The sequence below is a fragment of the Mauremys reevesii genome, linkage group 1 (assembly GCF_016161935.1).
Source record: "Mauremys reevesii isolate NIE-2019 linkage group 1, ASM1616193v1, whole genome shotgun sequence".
Classification (NCBI taxonomy): Eukaryota; Metazoa; Chordata; order Testudines; family Geoemydidae; genus Mauremys; species Mauremys reevesii.
In genome coordinates, this window is record NC_052623.1 from 251,453,820 (window position 1) to 251,477,100 (window position 23,281).

Sequence of the window (23,281 nt, forward strand, 5' to 3'; positions counted from 1 at the left end):
TGCGGTGTGTTGCCCCATCACCGGCACCCAGGAGTTGGAGGTATGTGTATCCCCATCTCTGAGTGCTGGGAATGGGGCTGCACCCCCATCCCCCTTCACTGCATCCCTCCCCGTCCCAACCCTCCTGCACCCTCATCTCCCATCACTGCATTCCTCCCCATCCCAACCCCCCTGCACCTCCACACCTCCATCACTACATCCCTACCTGTCCCACATCCCTCGTCATTGCATCCCTCTCCCATCCCAGCCCATCCTGCCCCACACATCTATCCATCCCAGCCCTGTACCGTTTACAGCACTCTCTCACTCATCCTCTTCACTCCCAAAGCTGCCACCCCCATATCCCTCACCCCCCAGCTCTGCACCCCATTCACCTCCATACACTGCTGTACTCCCATTGTGTACCTATACACCCCTGTGCCCCTCACATCCTCATGCACTTGTAGCCTTCTGCCTCCCCCTGCATCCCCATCCATCCCACATACCCCTCCACCCCCTCCTCTCTACTTCACTGCCCCCTCTCATCCCCACCCAGCTCTTGTCCTTGGCCTCTTTCCAGGGGTGAAAGTAACTTAAGGGCCTTACCAGCATGCAGGGAGCCCCAGAGCGGGGAGGGGAGGAGGGCCTCAACTGGAAGGGGTGGGGCTTCAGGCAGAAGGGGTGGGGCGGGGTCCAGACTTCCCCAGCCAGCTCTTCAGCACAGCCTGGCAGTGATTTAAAGGGCCCAGGGCACTGGACCTTTAGATTGCTGCTGGAGCCCCAGGGTCGTGGCTGGGAGCCCCAGGGCTCTGGCAGCAATTTAAAGGGCCAGGGGATCCAGCTGCAATAGCAGTGGCCAGAAGCCCCAGGCCCTTTCAATCATCACCGTAGCCCCATGGTAGTGGTAGCTGTGGCCATGAGCCCTTTATGGTTGGCTGTGTACTGGCTCTTACCAGTACGCCGGACTGGACTGGACCAGCTTGCTTTCACCTCTGCCTCTTTCCCTCCCCATCCTCTCTCTTTTCCTCCCCATTCACCCCTCCCCCCTTTTTCCCCTCCAGCCCACGCTCCTCCCTTCCTGGCTGGGTGATATAGTCAGCCTCTGGAAAAGTGTATGAAAAAGTGTCTCTGTGTAGGCAAGTGTGTGCATGCATGCATTGTATGTGTGTAAGAGACTGTGTGTCTTTGTGTAGGGAGGTGCGTGTATTGCCACGTATGTATACCTACGTGAATAAAATTTGCAGCTTAACTCTCTGACTTTTATTCATTTTGCTGGCTTGCACACAAGACAATTTATGACATAAAATATGTGTGTATTCATTTCATAACATTTAAAAAAGAAGGGAACTCTAAAAGAAATGTATTATTTCTTAAAAAGTGAATGTTGTTGACTAGTAATTGCAGAAGAGCCAATGTATCATACATTTCTCCCCACCTTTGTCTAACTACATTATAAATTCTTTGTTGCAGACTCTCTCTTTTTATGTGTATGTCCAGCACCTACCACCCCGGAGCCTTGATCTTAGTTGGGGGTCTCTAGGCACTAAACAACAATTGTAATAATAAATAATGTGGAAGTATATGTGTTAGTACATGCTCGATGTGTACACATGAATATACATGTGTATCTGCATCTAGGTGTGGGAGTCAGTTTCTATGGATTTAGTTTGATAGGTATCTGGACAGGTGCATTTCTGTGGTTGTGCTCTATGGATTTGTATTTGGGCTTTGGGAGTGGGCCTTTAATGAATCCATTGCAGCTGTGATAATGTGGGGTCCTAATTCCACACATAAAATGACAATAACTTTAGTGAACAAAAAACATGGAGCTGGTTATGAAAAATGGGGAAAGGGGGTGGGGAATGAATCATGAAAACCTTTGTGAAATTTATTTTTTTTCAAAATTACCCTTTTTGACTATTTTGCTGCCAGCTCTACCATCCTGTAACAAATAAAACCTGAACTTAGCATAATACATCTGTCAAAACAATATATATATGCCTGTTTGGGCCTTGCAGTGAAAATGAGCACGAGAGAGGATGGAGGGGAGCAAGCGACGGAAGGATGGGGGATGGAGTGAGTGGGAGGTGGGGCCATAGGCAGGGGCATGGCTTCATGGAAGGGGCGGGGCAAGGGTGTTTGGTTTTCTGCAATTAGAAAGTTGTCAACCCTACCCGCACCCCAAACTCCTCATCCCCAGCCACACCCCAGAGCCCATGCCCGCAGCTAGAGCCCTCACCCCCTCGCACTCCAGCCCTCTGCCTCAGCCCTGAGCTCCCTCGCACAGTTTGAATTCCTCAGTCCCACCCCATGTAAAAAATTAGAGGGAAATTGCCTGTGGCCCAGCGGAACCTGGATAACCCAAGAGTTTATGGTCCTGCAGGGCTTAAAACGCTAAAGAAGTCCCCTATCTATCACCTTTCTTGTCCTTCATAGTTTATAAATTCGGAAGGAATACAGAGTGCACTATGGCTAGAACACCTGCAGAAACTGTGAGCTCCACTGGACCAGAGAGAGAGATCAAGATTGGGCCTTACATGGAGTTTATAAACTTCACAGGAGTAAGACTTGAGTCAAAAGTATGTGTTGACTAGAATAAAAAGATTGATGTAAAGAATATGTTAGCTACCACATTCTAATGCTGTAGTGCAGACAAGGGACATTGTACTTTAGCATGTGCTTGCTGGTTGAGTTGAAGCCTAGGCAGGGTCAGCCCTGCACCAAATGGCGCCCCAGGCAAGGAGCATCTTTGGCACTGCCCCTCCCCTTCCCCCAACCTTTGGTAAGCTTTTGAGCACCTTACAGCACCCAGAGCCTGGCATATACACACACCCCAACACAGCACCTCAGGTGGTTGCCTGTGTCGCCTACCCCTAAATCCAGCCCAGAGCCTAGGCTTGCCTCGCATTCCTTTGTTTTGTCTGCTGGAAGAAGTTGTTTAATTCTCTATCTTTCCCCTCTCACACGTTCTTGTTGAGCCAAGAGAGAACTGATCAAAGTTCTTTGTAAGCATATATCCCAGCTACCTGAATGCAACATTTCTCTCAAGAGCTGGTGCAGCAATGCACAGGTGGCTCCTAACCAAAGTCTTTGATTGTCAAAATACAAATTTCAGTTACATTAACCACTATTTTTAGACTGGAGCTCTTTGAACTCTGCATTGCTGTCTACTGGTGGTTTATATTTAATCAAATATTTTCTTTATTATTAATCTATCAACATATGTACAAAAACATGGTCCCTCCAAGGAAACAGAGGTCAAACCATAGGGGAAAACAAGAATATTTAAAAAAACACCTGACATAATACTTACCTGAGATAAAGTTAAATTATTTTTACTGTCCTACTTCAGAGCTACCAAACCATAATGATCAAATTCATTATCTCCTCCTCTTTTTATGATAGCTGATTGCTCTGTGTATTAAGTTTCATTTTCATGCCATGGTTCTTTATGTAGCATGTGTGGCCAGGTGTGGGGGTGGGGAGAAGGATGGGGGGCATGCAGCAGCCTGTAATCTTTGATTTAAGTATTCCCAATTAATAGTTTAAAGATAAGGAATAAAGCCAAAGTGAATTCTTTAAGGTTCCAGCCTCTAGGGTGCTTACAGATAATTTAATTTAATTTAGTGGAGGACTGTGAATGACACACGTGATAAAATGAAAGAATTTATTTAAAACAAAGTAGTTAGTTAAAACAAACAGCCATTACAGCATAACCATACACTGCATTTACAGGTCTATCACATCTTATGCTGTCATTACGTTCCGCAGTCAGTGCGTAAAGCAAAAATCGCATATAGTCAAAATTACATTGAGTGTAATGGCGGGCGGAGTTGACTGCACTACAGGTACAGTATTAAAATTGTTATTTTTCTCTCTTTTTTTTTGGTTTTTTGTTTTTGCCAACCACGTAAAGCTGAAATTGTACATCTTAAATGCGCATAAGATGCGACAGACCTGTATATTCACATTCTAAGATGAAATGATGCATCTAGGGATTACCAGACCCTGGATAGTAAGAATGGGTATAATCCTTTCTTTAACAGTACCTTGACGTACCTATCTAAAGTTAGCATGCTACCCTTTTTATAATCAATTATAATAATGCCTCTCAATTAATTAACAGTAAATCCACCTTTTACCATAGCTATATTTCCATAATTAAATTTTATACTTTCTCACTGGCTATTTAACATTAAGCATAATCTTAATTAACATCTGCATAAATGCCATACCAATAATTATCAATAAAGATAGCATTTTCCAAAATATTTACATTTTAAACACTGCAAAAACCAGCTAGGATCAAAATGCATTTACAACATAACCTGAGGTTATGCTCTCACTTACGTCTAATTTGCCTCTGCATTGTCTCACTTCACTTGACTCATTTTTCAAGTTTTGTTCGACTATTGTCAAGCCTATTTTTGAGAAATAGATTTTTGGGCCTACTTACATCAACACATTTCTATATAATACACGCAAACACCATCTATACAGGCTACAAGTCTGGATAGTGGGTGTTTGTTATGGGATCCTGAGTGTTTGCCAGAATGAACCTTTTACTCTGCGCTTCTATTTCCCTGTGGTGATTGCATGGATTACCTCCTTTATCAGATTGTTTTATTTATTTAATTTGTTTGTTTATTGATTTATTGCCTCTTAGGCTTGAGAGAGTACTGTGTTTCTGCATCATAACATAGCTAAGGGAAAAGGAAAGGCAGAGGCACTGTTTCAATGAAGAGGAGAAGCTGTACAAGAGAGAAGGGATAGCGGAAGGTGTGAAAAGTAATGGCTTTTCACATGGGATGATACTGTGCTTTTATTTTATCTGTTAGTGCTGCTATGGCACTTTCAACCTGGCTTTCTTGCCATCCTCCAACTACAGCTGCTGAAAATCAATGGTTTCCCCTTGGAAGCTCAGTCCTGTTCCCCTCTACATCAATGTAAAACAAAGGGCTTGTACACTCTACCACTTATGTCGCTCAGGGGTGTGAATAAGCCACCCCCGAGTGATGTGTTACACTGACCTAAGCACCAGTGTGGAGAGCGCTATATCGGCAGGAGAGCTTCTCCCGCCGACATAGCTACTATCTCTCGTGAAGGTGAAGTTAGTATGCTGTTAAGAGAGCGCTCTCCCTTCAGCACAGAGCATCTTCACCAGATGCACTACAGCAGCACTCCTAAGGGCTTGGCTACACTGGAGAGTTGCAGCGCTGGTGGTGGCTTTACAGCGCTGCAACTTACTCACCGTCCACATTTGCAAGGCACATACAGTGCTGCATCTCCCTGGCTGCAGCGCTGGCTGTACTCCTGCTCTGCCTGGGGTATAAGGATTGCAGCGCTGGTGATGCAGCGCTGCTCCGCAAGTGTGGCCACCAAAAGCGCTGTAATTGGCCTCCGAGGTATTCTGAGGTATCCCAGAATGCCTGTTCAGCCACTCTGCTGTTTTGTTGTGAACTCCGGGCTCCCGGAGCTGGTTATCTAAAAAACAAACACAGCTCCTGTTTGCTCCAGCAGAGGCAGGCAGGGGGATTCTTTTGGAATGTTCACAGCTAGTGTTTGCTTGAGGAGAGAAGCAACACGGTGGGGGGGGGGAAGTCCGTTTTGGAGCAGCTGCTTCTCTGGTCTGAAGGCTATTTGCATTTAGTGAATAAGAGAGGGGTGGGGGAAGGGGTCAAAACTTTTAAAATGATTGAAGGTTGGTGCTGTGTATCTTCCAGTCCTTAGAACTTGCAAGGCAGGGAGCTGACACAGTGTCAGCTCCAAAAATCCACTCTCTCTGTCTCCCCCACGCTCCCTGTCACACTCCACCCCACCCCGCTCTTTTGAAAAGCATGTTGCAGCCACTTGAACGCTGGGATAGCTGCCCATAATGCACCACTCCCAACAGTGCTGCAAATGCTGCAAATGTGGCCACACTGCAGCGCTGGTAGCTGTCAGTGTGGTCACACTGCAGCGCTTTCCCTACACAGCTGTACGAAGACAGCTTTAACTCCCAGTGCTGTACAGCTGCAAGTGTAGCCATGGCCTTAGTATTCCAAATGGCTGATACTGGGAGGGCCAAATCACTCCTAAGAGTGAAGCCATGGATGAGAGTGTCTCTGAGGCCATTTAAGACATCCAGTCAAAATTCTAGGTGGTTACATAATAGCTAATCTCTTTCTCCTCAACACAGGGTTACATGAAAGGTTCCAAGTCGAGATGACACAACTTACTACATTTCAAAATTCAAATAAAAAATTCTGGTGAAAACAAGAGTTCTCACGATTAATAAACAAATCCCAACCCATAAAATATGCATGTGTGATGTTATATGGGCTGTGGCAGAACTGAATTTTGTAAAAAAAAATTAATGGATAATATAAATGTTTATTTTTAAGCATTTTTTTTTTTACCAATTTAAATTTTCACAGTTGTGGAAAATTTGGGGGTGTCAGACAATAGGAATGGTCAGACAATAATTGTAGGGCTTCTTGTGTAGAGTAGCCCAAAAATACCACTGATTTCACTCAGAGGAGGAGCAGGCACAGTGCACAGCACAAACCACTGCTCCAGGTCCTTCAAATGCATGTGAAAATCATGAATCTGTTTCTGTGCTATCTATCCTGGCTGTGATACTGGAAGATTCTCAGCATTCCTGAAAGATGCTGAACATTCCTGAGGGGAACTGAGTGCTTTCAATTCCCATTGAAGCCAGTGGGAGTTACAAGCACTCAGCACCTTATAGTAGTGCTCAGTAATTGATAGGAACAAGCCTTTAATGAGGTAGGGATACTATGGAAAAAACAGTATGTGATAATTTGATCAAAGATCATTTCACAGTTCTTTAGTGAGCTCCTTGGATCATTCCTTCTTCTCTCTTTGGAAAGCATTTGGAACACTGTTACTGAAAGAAATAGTGTTCATTTTGTGCATTTTACAGAAGTTTATGAATAGTTTGTTTCTACTACAGAGTCAGTTAATCAATTTTCCCTGCTGTCTGCGTGACTCTTTGAAAAAGCATAGCAGGGTGGGTGTCAGGAGTGGGGAGAAAGGGAGGCTGGAGCATCCTGCACTCCGGCAATCCCAGACTGGTGGATGGTCCCTGAGGGCTGGTCTTTAATGGAAACTTTTGCAATGGAGCAAACCCTTACAGTGATAGATCTCCCCAGTGTAAAAATTAACTTACACTAGTGCAGCTTTGAAACTCACATAAATTTCACCAGTGTAAGGGCTTGGCTACACTGGAGAGTTGCAGCGCTGGTGGTGGCTTTACAGCGCTGCGACTCACTCACCGTCCACACTTGCAAGGCACATACAGCGCTGTATCTCCCTGGCTACAGTGCTGGTTGTACTCCACCTCGACCTGAGGAATAATGACTATAGCGCTGCTGATGCAGCGCTGCTCCGCCAGTGTGGCCACCAAAAGTGCGGTTATTGGCCTCCAGAGGTATTCGGAGGTATCCCAGAATGCCTGTTCAGCCACTCTGCTCATCAGTTCAAACTCTACTGCCCTGTACTCAGGTGACTAACCGTCAGACCCGTCCTTTAAATGCCCCAGGAATTTAAAAAATCCCCTTCCTGTTTGCTCAGCCAGGTGTGGAGTACAATCAGTGAATCTTTCCACGTGACCATGCCTCCATGCGGCAAACGAGCCCCAGCATGGAGCAATGGCGAGTTGCTGGACCTCATCAGTGTTTGCGGGGAGGAAGCTGTGCAGTCCCAGCTGCGCTCCAGCAGTAGGAATTACAATACCTTTGGGCAGGTATCAAGGGCCATGCTGGAAAGGGGCCATGACCGGGACGCGCTGCAGTGCAGGGTTAAAGTGAAGGAGCTGCGGAGTGCCTACTGCAAAGCCCATGAGGGAAACCGCCGCTCTGGCGCTGCCCCTACGACCTGCCGTTTTTACAAAGAGCTGGACGCGATACTTGGGGGTGACCCCACCTCCACTCCGAGGGCCACCATGGACACTTCAGAGTGGGGCGGGGGAGGAGGAGGAGGAGGAAAGCGAGAGTGAGGGTACTGGGGTGGGGGGAGACACCCCGGAGTCCCAGGAGGCATGCTCTTCTCAAGCCAGGAGGAAGGTAGGCAGTCGCAGCAGCTGGTACTTGGTGGAGGACAAACAGAGGAGCGGGTTCCTGGTAAGCAGCTTTTATTTTCAGGATGGAAATTTTTGGGGAGAGGAGGGAGGGTTAGGGCTGCATGCATGCATGCCTAGATGCGGAACAGTGCATTGATGTGGTCTATCACGTCGCGATAATCGGCCTTGGTAATCTCTTCAAAAGTTTCAGCCAGAGTGTGAGCAATGAGCTTGCGCAAGTTTATTGGGAAAGCCACTGTGGTCCTTGTCCCAGTCAGGCTAATGCGGCCGCACCACTGTGCCACGAGGGGTGGGGGGACCATTGCAAGACACAGGCAAGCTGCATAGGGGCCAGGGCAGAATCCGCATTGCAGTAGAAGACCCTCCCGTACTTCCCAGGTGACCCGCAGCAGCGAGATATCTTCCAGGATAACCTCCTGTGGAAAATTTTGGGATAGTGTTCAGTGTAGGTGCCCCCTGCAGCTGTTTGTTTTCCCCAATGCACAGAAACCCCAATACAGCCCTGAACCAGTACAGCCTTACTCACCATTTCGGGGCTCCCGTGGGTTATGTGTGCTCTCTTTGGTATGGGAAAATTATGCTATTGTGAAGACTGTTACTGTGGGGGAATAACTCTGTTACTGTGGGGGAATAAACAATGCTGCCTCTGTTAAATGTTGCATTTTGGCTTTACAGATGCAACCTTGAGATCTCGGCTGTTTGTGTTATCACTGGCTGAGAGACTACAAAACCTCCGGAAGAAGCCGCGAAAAAGCAAAGAAGACATGCTGCAAAAAGTTATGCAGCAATCTCTTACAGAGAATCAAAAAGCACAGGACTGGAGGGAAAGGGAAAGCAGGATCCGCCAGAAAAATGCAGCACAGAGGAAGAAAAGCACGAAGCAGCTGATAAGGCTCCTGGAGTGCCAAGCGGACTCTAACCAGGCGCTCGTAACCATGCAGGCGGAGCACTACCATGCCCGCCCCCCCCCGCCACCCTTGTCCCAAAGCTATTTCCTTGTGCCCCCATGTCAGCTCAAAACCCCCTTCCCCAGCATCCAGGTTCTTACCACCACCAGCTGCCTCCAACACCTGTATGTACACCAACCAGCCCTGAGAACTACAACCCTTACCCTCTGCACTCAACCCCGCTCACCATGCAGTATAGCCATCCTGAAGTGCAGCAGTCATTGCACAGCACTCCAGACAGGACATATTCAAACCTGTGACTGTACAGTTACCCACCCCACCCCATTGCCCTTTTAGGTTCCCAAAAAGTTGTATGTCTGTCAATAAAGTTATTTTCTTTTCAATAAATGAAACTTGGCTTTGAAAAGAGTCTTTATTATTGCAGAAAGTCAAAGATACCTTAGCCCAGGAAAGAAACAGGCACTGCAAATCAGCTTAGGAAACACAGATCCCTACTAACATTGTAACCACTGCACTTCACTCACGTGCAAGGCATCAAACATTACTGTTGGTTTTCAGCCTCAAATTCCTCCCTCCAGGCATCCCTAATCCTTGCAGCCCTGTGCTGGGCCTCTCTAGTAGCCCTGCTCTCTGGCTGTGCAGATTCAGTCTCCAGGCGTTGAACCTCGGAGGTCCATGCCTGACTGAATCTTTCACCCTTCCCTTCACAAATATTATGGAGGGTACAGCACGCGGATATAACCGCAGGGATGCTGCTTTCCCCCAAGTCTAGCTTCCCATACAGAGATCGCCAGCGCCCCTTTAAACGGCCAAAAGCACACTCCACAGTCATTCGGCACCAGCTCAGCCTGTAGTTGAACCATTCCTTGCTGCTGTCAAGGCTCCCTGTGTACGGTTTCATGAGCCACGGCATTAACAGGTAAGCGGGGTCTCCAAGGATCACAATGGGCATTTTGACGTCCCCTACTGTGATCTTCCAGTCTGGGAAAAAAGTCCCTGCCTGCAGCTTCCTGAAGAGGCCAGTGTTCCGAAAGATGTGTGCATCATGCACCTTTCCGGACCAGCCTGCGTTAATGTCAATGAAACGCCCCCGGTGATCCACAAGCGCCTGGAGAACCATAGAGAAAGACCCCTTCCGATTAACGTACTCGGATGCTAGGTGGGGTGGTGCCAGAATAGGAATATGCGTCCCATCTATCTATCGCAGAATGGGAAGAGGTGCTCTGTGGGATAGCTGCCCATAATGCACCACTCCCAACACTGCTGCAAATGCTGCAAATGTGGCCACACTGCAGCGCTGGTAGCTCTCAGGCCTTGGCTACACTTGCAAATTTGCAGCGCTGCAGCAGGGTGTGAAAACACACCCTCTCCAGTGCTGCAAATTGCGGTGCTGCAAAGCGCCAGTGTGGTCAGAGCCCCAGCGCTGGGAGCGCGGCTCCCAGCGCTGTACGTTATTCCCCACAGGGAGGTGGAGTACGGACAGCGCTGGGAAAGCTCTCTCCCAGCGCTGGCGCTTTGACTACACTTAGCGCTTCAAAGCGCTGCCGCGGCAGCGCTTTGAAGTGCAAGTGTAGCCAAAGCCTCAGTGTGGCCACACTACAGCGCTTTCCCTACACAGCTGTACGAAGACAGCTTTAACTCCCAGCGCTGCACACCTCACGGTTTGGCTACACTTGCAGGTGTGCAGCGCTGGGAGTTACAGCTGTCTTCGTACAGCTGTGTAGGGAAAGCACTGGAGTGTGGCCACACTGACAGCTACCAGCGCTGCAGTGTGGCCCCATTTGCAGCATTTGCAGCGGTGTTGGGAGTGGTGCATTATGGGCAGCTATCCCAGCATTCAAGTGGCTGCAATGTGCTTTTCAAAAGAGAGGGGTGGAGTGTGACAGGGAGCGTGGGGGAGAGAGAGAGTGGATTTTTGGAGCTGACACTGTGCGTCAGCTCCCTGCCTTGCAAGTTCCGATCCCTTCCTTTCTTTTAGGTTTGCCCAAGGAGATATCAGTGCAACCCTCAGCTCCTCTCACCTCCTTGTTCATGCTCCCTGTCTTGCAAATTCTGACCACTTCCCCACCCCTCATTCACTCTTAAATGCAAATAGCCTGCAGACCAGATAAGCAGCTGCTCCGACAGACTCCCTTTCCCCCCACCCCTGCCCCCGCCGTGCTGTTTCTGTCCTCAAGCAAACACTAGCTGTGGACATTCATCCCCCTGCCTGCCTCATTCACAGCAAACAGTAGCTGTGTTTGTTTTTTAGATAAGCAGCTCCGGGAGCCCCGAGTTCACAACAAAACAAAGAGAGGCATCATAACAAAACAAAGAGAGTTCTTTAGTTAAAAGCATTACGGGAAAATTCCAGAGGTCAGTTACAGCGTAGTAAGATTAATCACTGTTTACACTGGCATTCCAGCGCTGCAGCACCAGTGCTGCAGTCGTTATTCCCCAGGCAGACGTGGAGTACAGCCAGCGCTGTAGCCAGGGAGATACAGCGCTGTATGTGCCTTGCAAGTGTGGACGGTGAGTGAGTTGCAGCGCTGTAAAGCCACCACCAGCACTGCAACTCTCCAGTGTAGCCAAGCCCTCAGTCACTTTTTATAGTTGTGCAGTATGCTTGCACTAGTGTAAGTACTTTGGTTTAACTATAGCTGCAAAACTCAGCAGTGTAAACCATCCCCTAAGAACGACTGCTTGCTAGCATAGGTTAGAATAGCTCGCTCTAACCTGCACCCAAGGCGGAACAGAAAAATCAAAGATCTGTAACTGGCTCACTGAGAACATCCTGCTTTCTGCTGAATTCCGTATAAGCTGAATGCAGCAGAGAATCTAGTTCATGTTTTCCAGAGTTCTTGTAATGCTTCTGAATGCTGTAAGAATCTATGTGGGAAAGAAGGGATCTGGAGGAGATAGCTGCGAGGGTGTGCATGCATAAGTTAGATCCTTGGCACAGTTCCCAAACTTAACTGGCCCCTTAGTATAGAGCCTGAATTTAGTTAGTCCAGCGTCAGGACTTCAAAACCTTTGCAGCTCCCTGACAGAATTTCAGGGCTGTAGCAAATTGCTAGTGAATAACTCTATAACAAAACATTCTGTCCTCTCCAAAGCACCGCTGTGCACTAGATCTCATCAAGAACACTTGATTAAAACAAATGTGAAGTTTCTAGGCCAACCCATTTTTGAGAAACAATGTGACAAAAAATGTAGATGTATTTTCAATAATGAAATAACACCTATTGTTTTCTACAGTCCTTATCTCAAAAACAACTTGTCCAATTTGTCTCAACATTTCCATAAAAACACTCCTCCGGCCAAAGACCACACATGGAAAATTTAATGACCACTATTAATATATCAGCAGCATCACACTCAATATATATATATATATAATCTGATTCTCCTTTTGCTTACACCAATATAAATCAGGAGTAGTTCAAATTAAGTAAATTATTTACACCAGGGTAAAACCAGAGCAAGTCAGAGGAAATCGAGCTATAACAATTGTAACATATATGTTAATACTCTTTTCTACCATGCTTTTTAAACTCCTTCCACCAAAAAAAAAAAAAAAAGATCCCTAAGCAAATGAAGGAGAGAACTATACAGGTAATATCGTAAACCAGGCAATCCAGTGTATGAAGTATAAAAGTCTTTTACACAGTTGTGGCAATTTATAAAAATACTTTTAATCATACTGTTCTAAAACAAATGTAATATTGAAATAGTGTAAATTCAATATAAGGTCTTCCTTGGATTATACAACTATTGACATAACTTAGTGTGAAGTATAGACCAAGGGCAGGCAACCTATGGCACGCATGCCGAAGGCGGTACGTGAGCTGATTTTCAGTGGCACTCACACTGCCTGTGTCCTGGCCATCGGTCCAGGGGGCTTTGCATTTTAATTTAATTTTAAATGAAGCTTCTTAAATAATTTGAAACCTTATTTACTTTACATACAACAATAGTTTAGTTATATATTATAGACTTATAGAAAGAGACCTTCTGAAAAGGTTAAAATGTATTACTGGCACGTGAAACCTTACATTAGAGTGAATAAATGAAGACTCAGCACCAGGGGCGGCTTTTTTTCGGCCGGTCAGCGCGCCGCGGAGCCGCGCGAGAGGGCGCAGAAGCAGCCGACCTCCGCGGGCATGACTGTGGAGGGTCGTGGTCGCGCTGGCGGCTCGGCTCCTCCCGCAGGCGCGGACGGTTCCGGGTTCCGCGCGGCTCTTCAGCCGCCGGCAGTCATGGCGCGAGAGTCCAGTCAGCCGCAGGGCGCAGCCGCCGCGCCGTCGCAGTGCGGCCTGCGGCGGTCGGTTGTGGCTCTCTCTGACCTCCGCCGCAGCATGACTGGCGGCAGGCAGCCTGCCGCCCCGCCCGAAAGGGCGAAAGCACGCTGCGCTTGCCACGCTGGGGTCTGGAGCCGGCCCTGCTCAGCACACCGCTTCTGAAAGGTTGCCGACTCCTGGTATAGACTGTCAATACTATGTTTCTTGATGTAGTGATATCTTCCGCCTCATTCTTTGAAACAGCTGGACCCTGACAAGTTAGCATTCTTTTTATCTGGCAGGTGGGAGGAATCTGAACTCTGCAGAGTGGCCTTCTTCTTGAGACAGTGGGAGAGTGGTGGCTGACAGTTGCTGGGCATTTTCCTCTTCAGCCTAGGGGGGATCAGTGGTGGAACCAGGGTGTGCAGCCTTTTCTTCTGGTGGTGGACATGACCCTGATTGGATAGTCATGTCCTCTGACACCAACACATTTCTGATCATTACAAGGGCTTCCACTATTTCAGTCCTGAGACCTCCTTGCATCATCTTAAAGCCATTTTTGGGTCTTTCTGCTTCATTTCATGTTCTTCCCCATCTTTTTCCCTGTTCACCTTCTCCATTTGATAATTCAGCCTGTTTTTCTTTGAGTTAGTGAGTCCAACTTCCTACATTTAATATTTCCATCATTCTGTTAATTTCCCCCATTGTCTGTTTCTTGTCTTTATGCCTGAGGTCTTGATTTTAAATTTTTTAATGTTATTATTCACCAGCTTCAGCTCCAATGACAGGCATTTAACTTAGTTTTTCAGACTCATATCCTCTTCCAAATCTTTCTGATCCTTCTTTTCCATCCTCCTTTCTTCCGCTTTCTTTGGGACTGATTTGATTTCCTCTCTGGCTATTAACAACTCCACTGTCAGGAATTTTACTTTTTCTCTTAGCATTTCTTCTTCCCTCAGCCTCCTGTTCTCTCTCCTGTCTCTCATCGCAAAGGACACTTTGTAAAACATAAACTTTCCCAAAGCAGTTTTCTCAAAAAAATGGCCATGCTCCAATTGCTTCTCTCCACAAACTGTTAACTGCAGACCATGGCAACTGGGCAAACACTATGCATTGTGGGGACACAGGTGACATCCGTAAAGTTCTTCATAATGACATGATTCCAAATGCTGTGGTTAAAACACACAGCAGTGTATGCCAATGCAGTTTTAAACTCTTGGAATATATTAAAAGTCTTGAAAATCCTGAAATCAAACATCAGTAGCTAAACAGATTTCAATACAAGATCATAATGATGGCTATTTGGTGTGAATTTCAGGTGAAAAATTTAAATCTGCAATAAATAGACACAAATATTAACACCTCTAATTTATTAGTGATAAACTATATTTTCAAAACATCTTGTGTTCCTGGGAACATATTTGCAACATAGATCTTCTTTGCTGTACTGAACAGCCTCTGTGAAGAAACACTGTTTGTCTGGTCCAAGAAATGATCTTCAGTGCCAGATAGATTCGGCATAAACTGAGGCAGACATACCATGAAAGACTGAGATTGTGTAAATTCTGTACTTAGACATTGCAGGAGTTCTTGTATGCAGTGAAAAATTCCAAGACAAAGCTCTGCTTCTCTCACAAAAATTCAAAATGGAGGCCATCCTTGACAAAGCCTCATTATTCCTTGCATTTGAATTTTTAGTGTCCTATCACTGCACTTTTCAATATGCCACATGACAAATGATATGTCACTCTTTAATGATCAGATTTACTGTCAGATCATCAAAGAAGGATCAAGTTAACAGCCATGTGGCTATTTTATTCTTGTGTGTGGGATCACTACTTAACTCTTTTGAGCAGTATGAGATCTACTGATAAAAGTGCTATATAAAAAGCTCGGTATTCTTTGTTATTATTACCAAATATAAATAGTTGTTGGTTTTCATTAGCCATCTTCTCCTTTCTGCACTTGTATGTGGCAACAGAATGATCTCTGTAAAGATCACCTGTATCAACCCATCTTCATCTCTTTTTTTTCAGACCCTCTAATCATTCTTGTTTGTATCTAATGTGACAAAGTTCCTCCTCTACCTTGGTGGGTCCTGCGCTTATTGGCGGATTTGCTCACCTCAGTGATCTTCCCCTCTGGTGGATCCCACAGTCTGGGTGAACTCCTCCTGTGTCTGATCAGGAGTTGGGAGGTTTGGGGGGAACCTGGGCCCGCCACTCCGGGTTCCAGCCCAGGGCCCTGTGGATCGCAGCTGTCTATAGTGCCTCCTGTAACAGCTGCATGACAGCTACAACTCCCTGGGCTACTTCCCCATGGCCTCCTCCAAACACCTTCTTTATCCTCACCACAGGACCTTCCTCCTGGTGTCTGATAATGCTTGTACTCCTCAATCCTGCAGCAGCACACCCTCTCACTCTCAGCTCCTTGCGCTTCTTGCTCCCAGCTCCTCATACCCAATCTCACTGACTAACTGGGAGGCTTTTAACTAGTTCCAGCCAGCCCTTGATTGGCTTCAGGTGGCCCAATCAATGTCGCTATCTCCACTGCCTTCTAGAAAGATCTTAATTGGCTCCAGGTGTCTTGATTAACCTGGAGCAACTGCCATTTGGTTACCATGGCACTAGGGATTTGGTTAGCCTGGGGTTAACATACCTGTTCCTTACTACTGTACTGTAGCCATCTGGCCTTGCCCCATCACACTAATCATCACTTGTGTCACCTAATTCTACATGGACTAGAAAGAGTACACCTTCGCTGACAACCACCTGGCCGTTGAATGGGGTGTGTATGGTGAGGGTGGGGACAGGGTTGTAAACATCCAAGAGAGGAGTTATTTATAGGGTGATACAAGGAAGTAGCAACAGGAATACTGGGATGAAAAGGAAAATGTATGCAGAATATCAGGAAGAGCTTTCTGACTGATGGCTGTGGAATAGTCTCCCAAGAGATGGAAGTGGATGCACCTTTACTTGACATGCTTTGGGTGACAACCCCCAAATGGTGCCCACACTCTGCTGAATTTAAAAAAAAGCTTAAATAAGAGACATACATAATTGAAGCCTATTAAAAATCTATACTTATTATTTGCACTAAATCCTATAAACAGAACCAAGTAGCCCTAACACTACCAATGGAATGAGCTCATAACTGCTAGTGAATGGTATTGGGACAGGTATCTAATTCAGAAAAAGTATGGTATATCTTGGATTTCATTTTCCCCCCTCCATTCTCACATTGTAATTGCGGACAATTCCGCAGCCATCCTACATATCCAGCTTCAAGACCTGGTTGCCCTCTCTTTGTATTCCTTTAAAATTGATACTATGCCAGGGTATCAGACTGTATCATCATTTTATCTGTGTAGATTGGTTGCATGTGTAAGGTACTCCTGAACAGAAGAGGCGAGTAATCATCATCATATGTAAGTGGCCTGCTGTTACCATCTCAATTTACTCAGCTGGCTTGGTACAGATTTTGTAAGAGTCCAAACTTTCAATAAAATGTTCCAAACATCGGACTAAGTATTTTTAGGAAAGTATATTTATTTAGTATAGTAGTTTGGTTCCATCCCGTCCTCCCCACCCCCCAAGTGCCCCAAGTAAGAATGAAACATTTTGCCTTAAAGCACTGATGGTATTTAGGAAAATATGTTTTGCATTTTCCCAAGGACTGTATTTAATGTAGTCTGTAACACTTTATCTATGCAGAAGCACCTTCATTCTAAACTCGCAAGACTGGGACAACACAGAATCTAGCGCAACCTTCATTATTTTTCTTCTACATTTCCAGTAGCTCCCGCTGATGCAAATACGATGATGCCCAATGCACAAAAGGAGAAAATGTCGATGGCTCCCTAAGATGTCTCCACATCCCACTAGTGAGAATTTGAGGAGATAAAGCAGGACAAACACACAGTCTCTTAGCAACTTGAGAAAAGATGCCGAGGGACAAATATTCCTGGAGCTGAAGTGGGAGATAAGGAAGGAGTTAAAGCTGCAGGAGAGGGAATGAGAGAAGGAAGCTGCTGAGACATCTAGCGGATTACAGAATGCAGGACAGTTAGAGGCTGAGACTGCAGATGAAAGAAAGGGACCTAAACCAACACAAATACTTTTATTTATACTATTATTTTTTCCTATTTATATAGTTTGCTTGTCATAGTATGAACACAACAACTTTAATAACATGTAAAATAGTGCATGGAACATGAGATCTATATCAGGCAGATGGTGATAAAAAGTTTGCCTTAATTTATTAGGCAGAAGATTGAGAGATTTCATGATGTCATGAGAAAGGAACACCAAGATCTTAGCTGAGCATAACAACATAGCATCTCCTCCACCAGCTTCAGTTAAGTACTGTACCTTCCAGTCTAACAACTCCTACTTTATATTCTTCACACCCTCCAGACTTCCCTCTCACTGACTCCTGCACCCTCTCCCCATCCACTCAAGCAGTTCATCTTCCACATATTATTCTGATTGTTTGGACACGGTACTTCTGCATTAAAGTAACCTACAAATTATATCCTTACCTGAGCCTTGGTTTGTCAGATTTGGTTAGTGTGTATTCAATGTTTGTTATAAAATCTGTGGTGTCATTTTTGTTGTTCTGCTAGAGGAATTGACACCTTATTTTAAATGTTTTGATGAGTGTCAACAAGAGGGGTATATTAAAATAACTGGTGATTATGCTATCAGAAAAGTGTTCTATGTTCCCACCCCTTCCCACATACATGATGAAATAACCAAACATCATATTGGAAAAATGATGACTAACATCAGCTAATTCATTGCTCAATCTGTTGCCCACAGCAGCTACTGGACTGATTCAAACCTGCTGGCACAGAGGGGTGCAATTTGTAGCCCTCGAGCCTGAGGGCAAATTAAGTCCCAGAGGTTCTTTTGGGAGACCACAATTTTAAACTGTAGCCAGAACTCCACAAGACCCTATCAGCAGAATGGAATGTTCTGAATCAGCATGTCCCCTGAATATGCTGGCCATGACCCTCCCTGGCCAGCACTGTCCATTTTTGGTGCCGTGTGCTAGCCAACTTCCGGCTCCCTTCTAAAGCAGTGGCTGCAGACTTTCTGCTGCTACATCTCTCTGGAACACAGGGACTCAAGAGGAAATCAAGCTCATTGGGTCTGGATGTCCGTTTATATTTTTCTCCCCATTTGCTGCTGCAGAAGCAAAACCTTGGCAGAGGGCTTCCTGTATCACATTAGATCTCGTGACACTTGCAGCAGTGTTGGACTCTAGCACCCTAGGCGTTTCCGGATGATGAGATGTAGTAACCCGTCCTGACTCCTCATTCCAGTCCTTACAGAAAACCTCCATTTTGTTTTCTCAAATGCTGGGCCAAATAAAACATGGCAAAATAATATCATGGACAGAGAAGGCACCTCCAGCCTCAGATTTTTCTTCCAGAGTCAGTTCACCTTTTGACTCTAGCTGAAGCAGTAGGTGGAGTAATCCTGGTATAATCCAGGCAAGGTTTCACTAGCATCAAATTATAATCCAAGCAGGTTTGCCAAGAATTGTTTTATGAACACAGACCCCCTTTTTCTCTTGTCTGTGGTGGGAAGAGTGTCTCTTTCTGTCTCTTCTCATACAAGGCAGAGTTCTTTGTGATGACTGGTGTTTGTTGGTGGTACCACATAATGGTAAGAGGTTTAGGCCTCTGTAAGCTATGCCTCTACTCTATCCCCTGGGCCATCCCCATGCTGGGTGGCAGCCTTTCTTTCATTGGGGTTTGACTTGACCCATTCTTCCAATTCTCTTTCTATACCTTCTTTCTTGCAATTATAGTAATTGTGGACAATTCAATGAAAACCATTTGGTGCACTGTGGTATTAAAAATACAAACAAAATGTTAGGATGCAAAAGGAATCAGATGGAAAATAATGCTGAAAATATTATAATGTCAATATATAAATTGATGGTGCATCCTCACTCTGCTCAGTTCTGGTTGCCGGCCCTAATTTCAAAAAAAGATATAGCAGAAAGAGAAGGGATTCAGAGATGAGCCACAGAAATTATTAGAGGCATAGGAAAAAAATCATCTGAAGAAAAAATGATTGTTGCACCAAGGAGGGTTTCTCTGGGGTAAAGGGATGGCTGCCAACTTTTGTGCTAAAGGTTCCATACAGAGTACAAAAATAAGTGAAGAGTTTTGCCTGTGGTTTCCTATTGTTTAAAGCTGTCAGTACTATGCTGAGATCGGTATTGTTATCGGTGTACTTAAGAATAACATAAAATAGTAGATGAGTGGAAAAAGGGGAGGGGTGAAGGAGGAATAGGAAATGCCAGTGCTGCTGGAAAAGCAAAATATGTAGGATTCTTATTTAGACCACTTTTACACCAGTTGAACACCACTGACTTTTTTGGAGTGATTCCTGATTGACATTAGGAGAGGAGAATCATGCATTTATAAAGTAAAAGGCATTTAAAATATGAACAAAAATATTTAAATATAATAAATGGGGTTTTGAAGTGGGTTTTATTTTATTTTATTTTATTTTATTTTTTTAGGTTTTCATAGCTGTGGAACAGCAAGTTCCATTCCTGGCAGGCTCCACCAGGTCTGAACTAAACAGAGTCCCATGCAGTTTTTTGTGGGGGGATCTTTCAGACTTTCAAAACTAAAGCCCAGTCCACTCTACACTTTTCTTACAAGATGAGTTTCGCTCAAGTGTGATTGAACAAAATTTCTCCTTCCTGTTTATAGTGCAACTTGCTGTGCATGAGCGGGCTGCTTCCCTCAATCCCACAAGAGGCTGCACTTCAATGGGTCAATGGCACTGATTCTGAAAATGCTTTTGTTATCTTACATTTTGAAAAGTGTTCTACAAATATACATTGTAATGTGATTATTTCTTAAAAAATTGTGCTACATTTTAGTTCCTGCTTCTGTTTCTGCAATTCAGTTTTCTAACATTTTTCTGTTGTTTAACCCAACACTCTAGCATGTAGGCATCAGGGATGGTTTAAAGCCCAGAGTGACTCAGTTTTACATACACAAAAACTCACGCACACGTGTAGGGCCCTACCAAATTCATAGCCATGAAAAATGTGTCACGGACCGTGAAATCTGGTCTCCCCCTGTTAAAACTGGTCTTTTGTGTGCGTTTACCCTGTACTATACAGGAGACTAGCGTTTCTCAAATTGGGGATCCTGACCCAAAAGGGAGTTGCGGGGGGAGGGGTTGCAAGGTTATTTTGGGGGGCGGGTCACAGTATTGCCACCCTTACTTCTGTGCTTCCTTCAGAGCTGGGCGGCTGGAGAGTGTTGGCTGTTGGCCAGGCGCCCAACGCTGAAGGCAGCCTCCCACCAGCAGCAGTGAAGAAGTAAGGGTGGCAATACCATACCATGCCATGCTTACTTCTGTGCTGCTGCCTTCACAGCTGGGAAGCTGGAGAGTGTCGGCTGCTGACTGAGGGCCCGTTCCAATCTTTTTCTCACTCTTCTCCAGCCCACATCACTCCGTGCCAGCGCAGTATTGCCCAGCACACTGCCAGCAACCTTTAGAGGAGAACAGCTTGGTTTGACACTCTCAAAGTAGGGAGGTGCTTAAGGCTCCAACCCTATATTTACAGGTGATCAAAATAAAATTTCAGTTTCATGGGAAGATATATCAGTCTGAATCTTTGTGCTGTCTGACAGAGAATTTTCCAAGCACAGTTTTCAAGGAAACAAATGACTGTTTATGCAAAAATAGTTCATATATTGACGTAGAGAAAAAACAAAACTTAGCCAGAATAAAGTACAGAGGGGTTTTAAATGTGTTTTTTTATCTCTACTTCAGAGCTACAGAGCCAAAATGAGTGGCAGTCCTGCCAGAATGGACATTCACAGTCCCCCTTTCGCATGGAAGCCGACCATTCCACTAAGTATTATGTCACACACAGACTGTGATTCTCCCTTGCCTGCCTATGTCACAGTGTTCTATGTAATACCTACACCTTGGAATAGTCTAGAGACTGACTACCTCTGTGATAGGCTTACCAGGGGCGGCTCTAGACATTTTGCTGCCTCAAGCACGGAGGGTCTGCCGAAGCCGCGGGACCAGTGGACCCTCCGCAGGCAAGCCGCCGAAGGCACCCTGCTTGCCATCCCAGGCACGCGCTTGGAGCGCTGGTGCCTGGAGCCGCCCCTGAGGATCACAGATGTCTAACATAGTCAGTGTTGTACTTCACATTTCTATGAAGCTGTGATATTTGTATGGAGTGGCTCTATTATCATATTTCTTGGCATCTTCAACTCAGGCTTTTCTGTCCTACAATAACAATGTGTTTAATGGTCAAATGAAAAAATAGAATATTTTTCCTTTGGGAACATTTTTTTCCTATCATAATGATAGGGTTAGCTAGAAAAATTCCTAGTTTATTCCAAAATAAACTGTTAATGTTCTAAACTGTCTTTTGTAGGTTTCTATCTAATCTAATCTATCTAAAGTATTTCCAGAGCACCAGTCACGATAATACATTACAGCACTGATCTGCGTGAAACCAGTTGGGGGTCTCAGTCCAGTTCCTAGTGGACAGCTATATCACAAAAAGCAATTGACACCTTTGTTGTCAGTCCCAGCAGAGAGGTCAAGGACTTAAAGGGCCTGGTTTATGAACTCTGCTCAGAGTTAAGACATATTACCAGGGACCAGTATGAAGTTGGGTTCTAATGTTGCTTGTGGTGTAACTGTTCTGTAGATGAAAAAAGGACTCCATTGTCCAGGGCTATCAATCTGGCACCTTCCAAAGTATGAAATTCTCTAAGACCTAAGTTTGGGTTAAGTGGTTAGAAGTATTTATTTTATTTGCTGGCATGTCTAGGGTGCTTATCACCTAGTATATGGCTGTTGGCACATGTAGAGTTGCCAACAGTCCCTTATTATAAAGGATGTCCCTTATTTTTTTATCTCTGTACAACAAGATTGGGAGTTGCTGAGTGCTGCAAAAAGGATCAAAAAATGCCCCGGCAAACGTAGGTGAGTACTGCTTATTATTATTAAAATAATGGACTGTTGTCTTAGCACACCCTCCCCATCCGTCCTCCCAATAATAATTAGTATTGGGAGGAAGGGTGGGATGGGGTCCTAAGAAAACAGTCCCTTGTTTTTGAAATACAATGTTGGCAACCCTAGGCACATGTAACCAGCCTCTGGGAATGGAAGGTCTTGGAGCACAGAAATTAGATCTTTTAATTAGATAGTGTGGTGGCAGTGGTGTCCAACCCTATTACACAGGAGGGCCACATAAACCTAAACACAACCTTGTGTGGGCCAAATAGATTCTACATATTGTAGTAAGATATAGAGTTACCTGTATTGAGTTATATTTTAAGTTCAGCTTGTTTCATATGTATTTAGAGAGGTTGTTTCTATGTACAGTATTGTGTATTTACACACTTGTGTAAACTAAAATGATGTAAACATGACGACAAAACACTAAAGAACCGGCTATTAGTATAGCGTTTGAAGCAGGCCATGGGCCTTATGAAATGGTGGGTTGTGTATTGCCCATGGGCTATAGGTTGGGCATGATCCAACCTAGGGCATGATCCAATGCCCATTCAAGTCAATAGGAGTCTTTCCCCTGACTTCAATGCCCTGTGAATCAGGCCTGTCACAGTATTCCCTCCCCAGGGTTCCCCATGGCTCTTGGCGGGGCCCTGCACTCATTCAGGACTCTGATCTGCTGTGTCTGAGTGTTCCACCTCATCAGTCCCGTTGTATGAGGCTCAGTCCTCCAGCTGAGCCCTGGATAGTCTATCCCTTCCACAAAAAGAAATTAACACAAATGAATTGTTCCACAGGTGGACTAAGGGTCTCTTTCTTCAGAGGGCTTCTGTTAAGATATGGCCCCAACCAACCTCTCCCCAAAATCATGGAGAAATAGTCCCATCAAAGGTGGCTCAGCATCAGGCCCCCCAGCCTTCTTCTTTCAAGTCTGCTCTCCTCTCTGGTCTGCTCAGGGCCGGTGCAACCATTTAGGCGACTTAGGCGGTCGCCTAGGGAGCTGGGATTTGGGGGGCGCCATTTTCTTCG

General features: G+C 45.3%; 1 protein-coding gene across 15 annotated transcripts in view; it reads left to right on the forward strand.

Moving 5' to 3' along the window:
- Window positions 1-21,216: 21,216 nt before the first annotated feature.
- NINJ2 (ninjurin 2) overlaps window positions 21,217-23,281 on the forward strand; it is an 86,578-nt gene continuing 84,513 nt past the window's right edge. For 13 of the 15 annotated variants that reach the window (XR_005591267.1, XR_005591276.1, XR_005591280.1 and 10 more), the window contains exons 1-2: window positions 21,217-21,416; window positions 22,168-22,222. The gene's annotated coding sequence lies outside the window, so the exon portion shown is untranslated. The remainder of the gene's footprint in view (window positions 21,417-22,167; window positions 22,223-23,281) is intronic. The other 2 variants (XM_039514497.1, XM_039514068.1) reach the window with 1 other exon arrangement.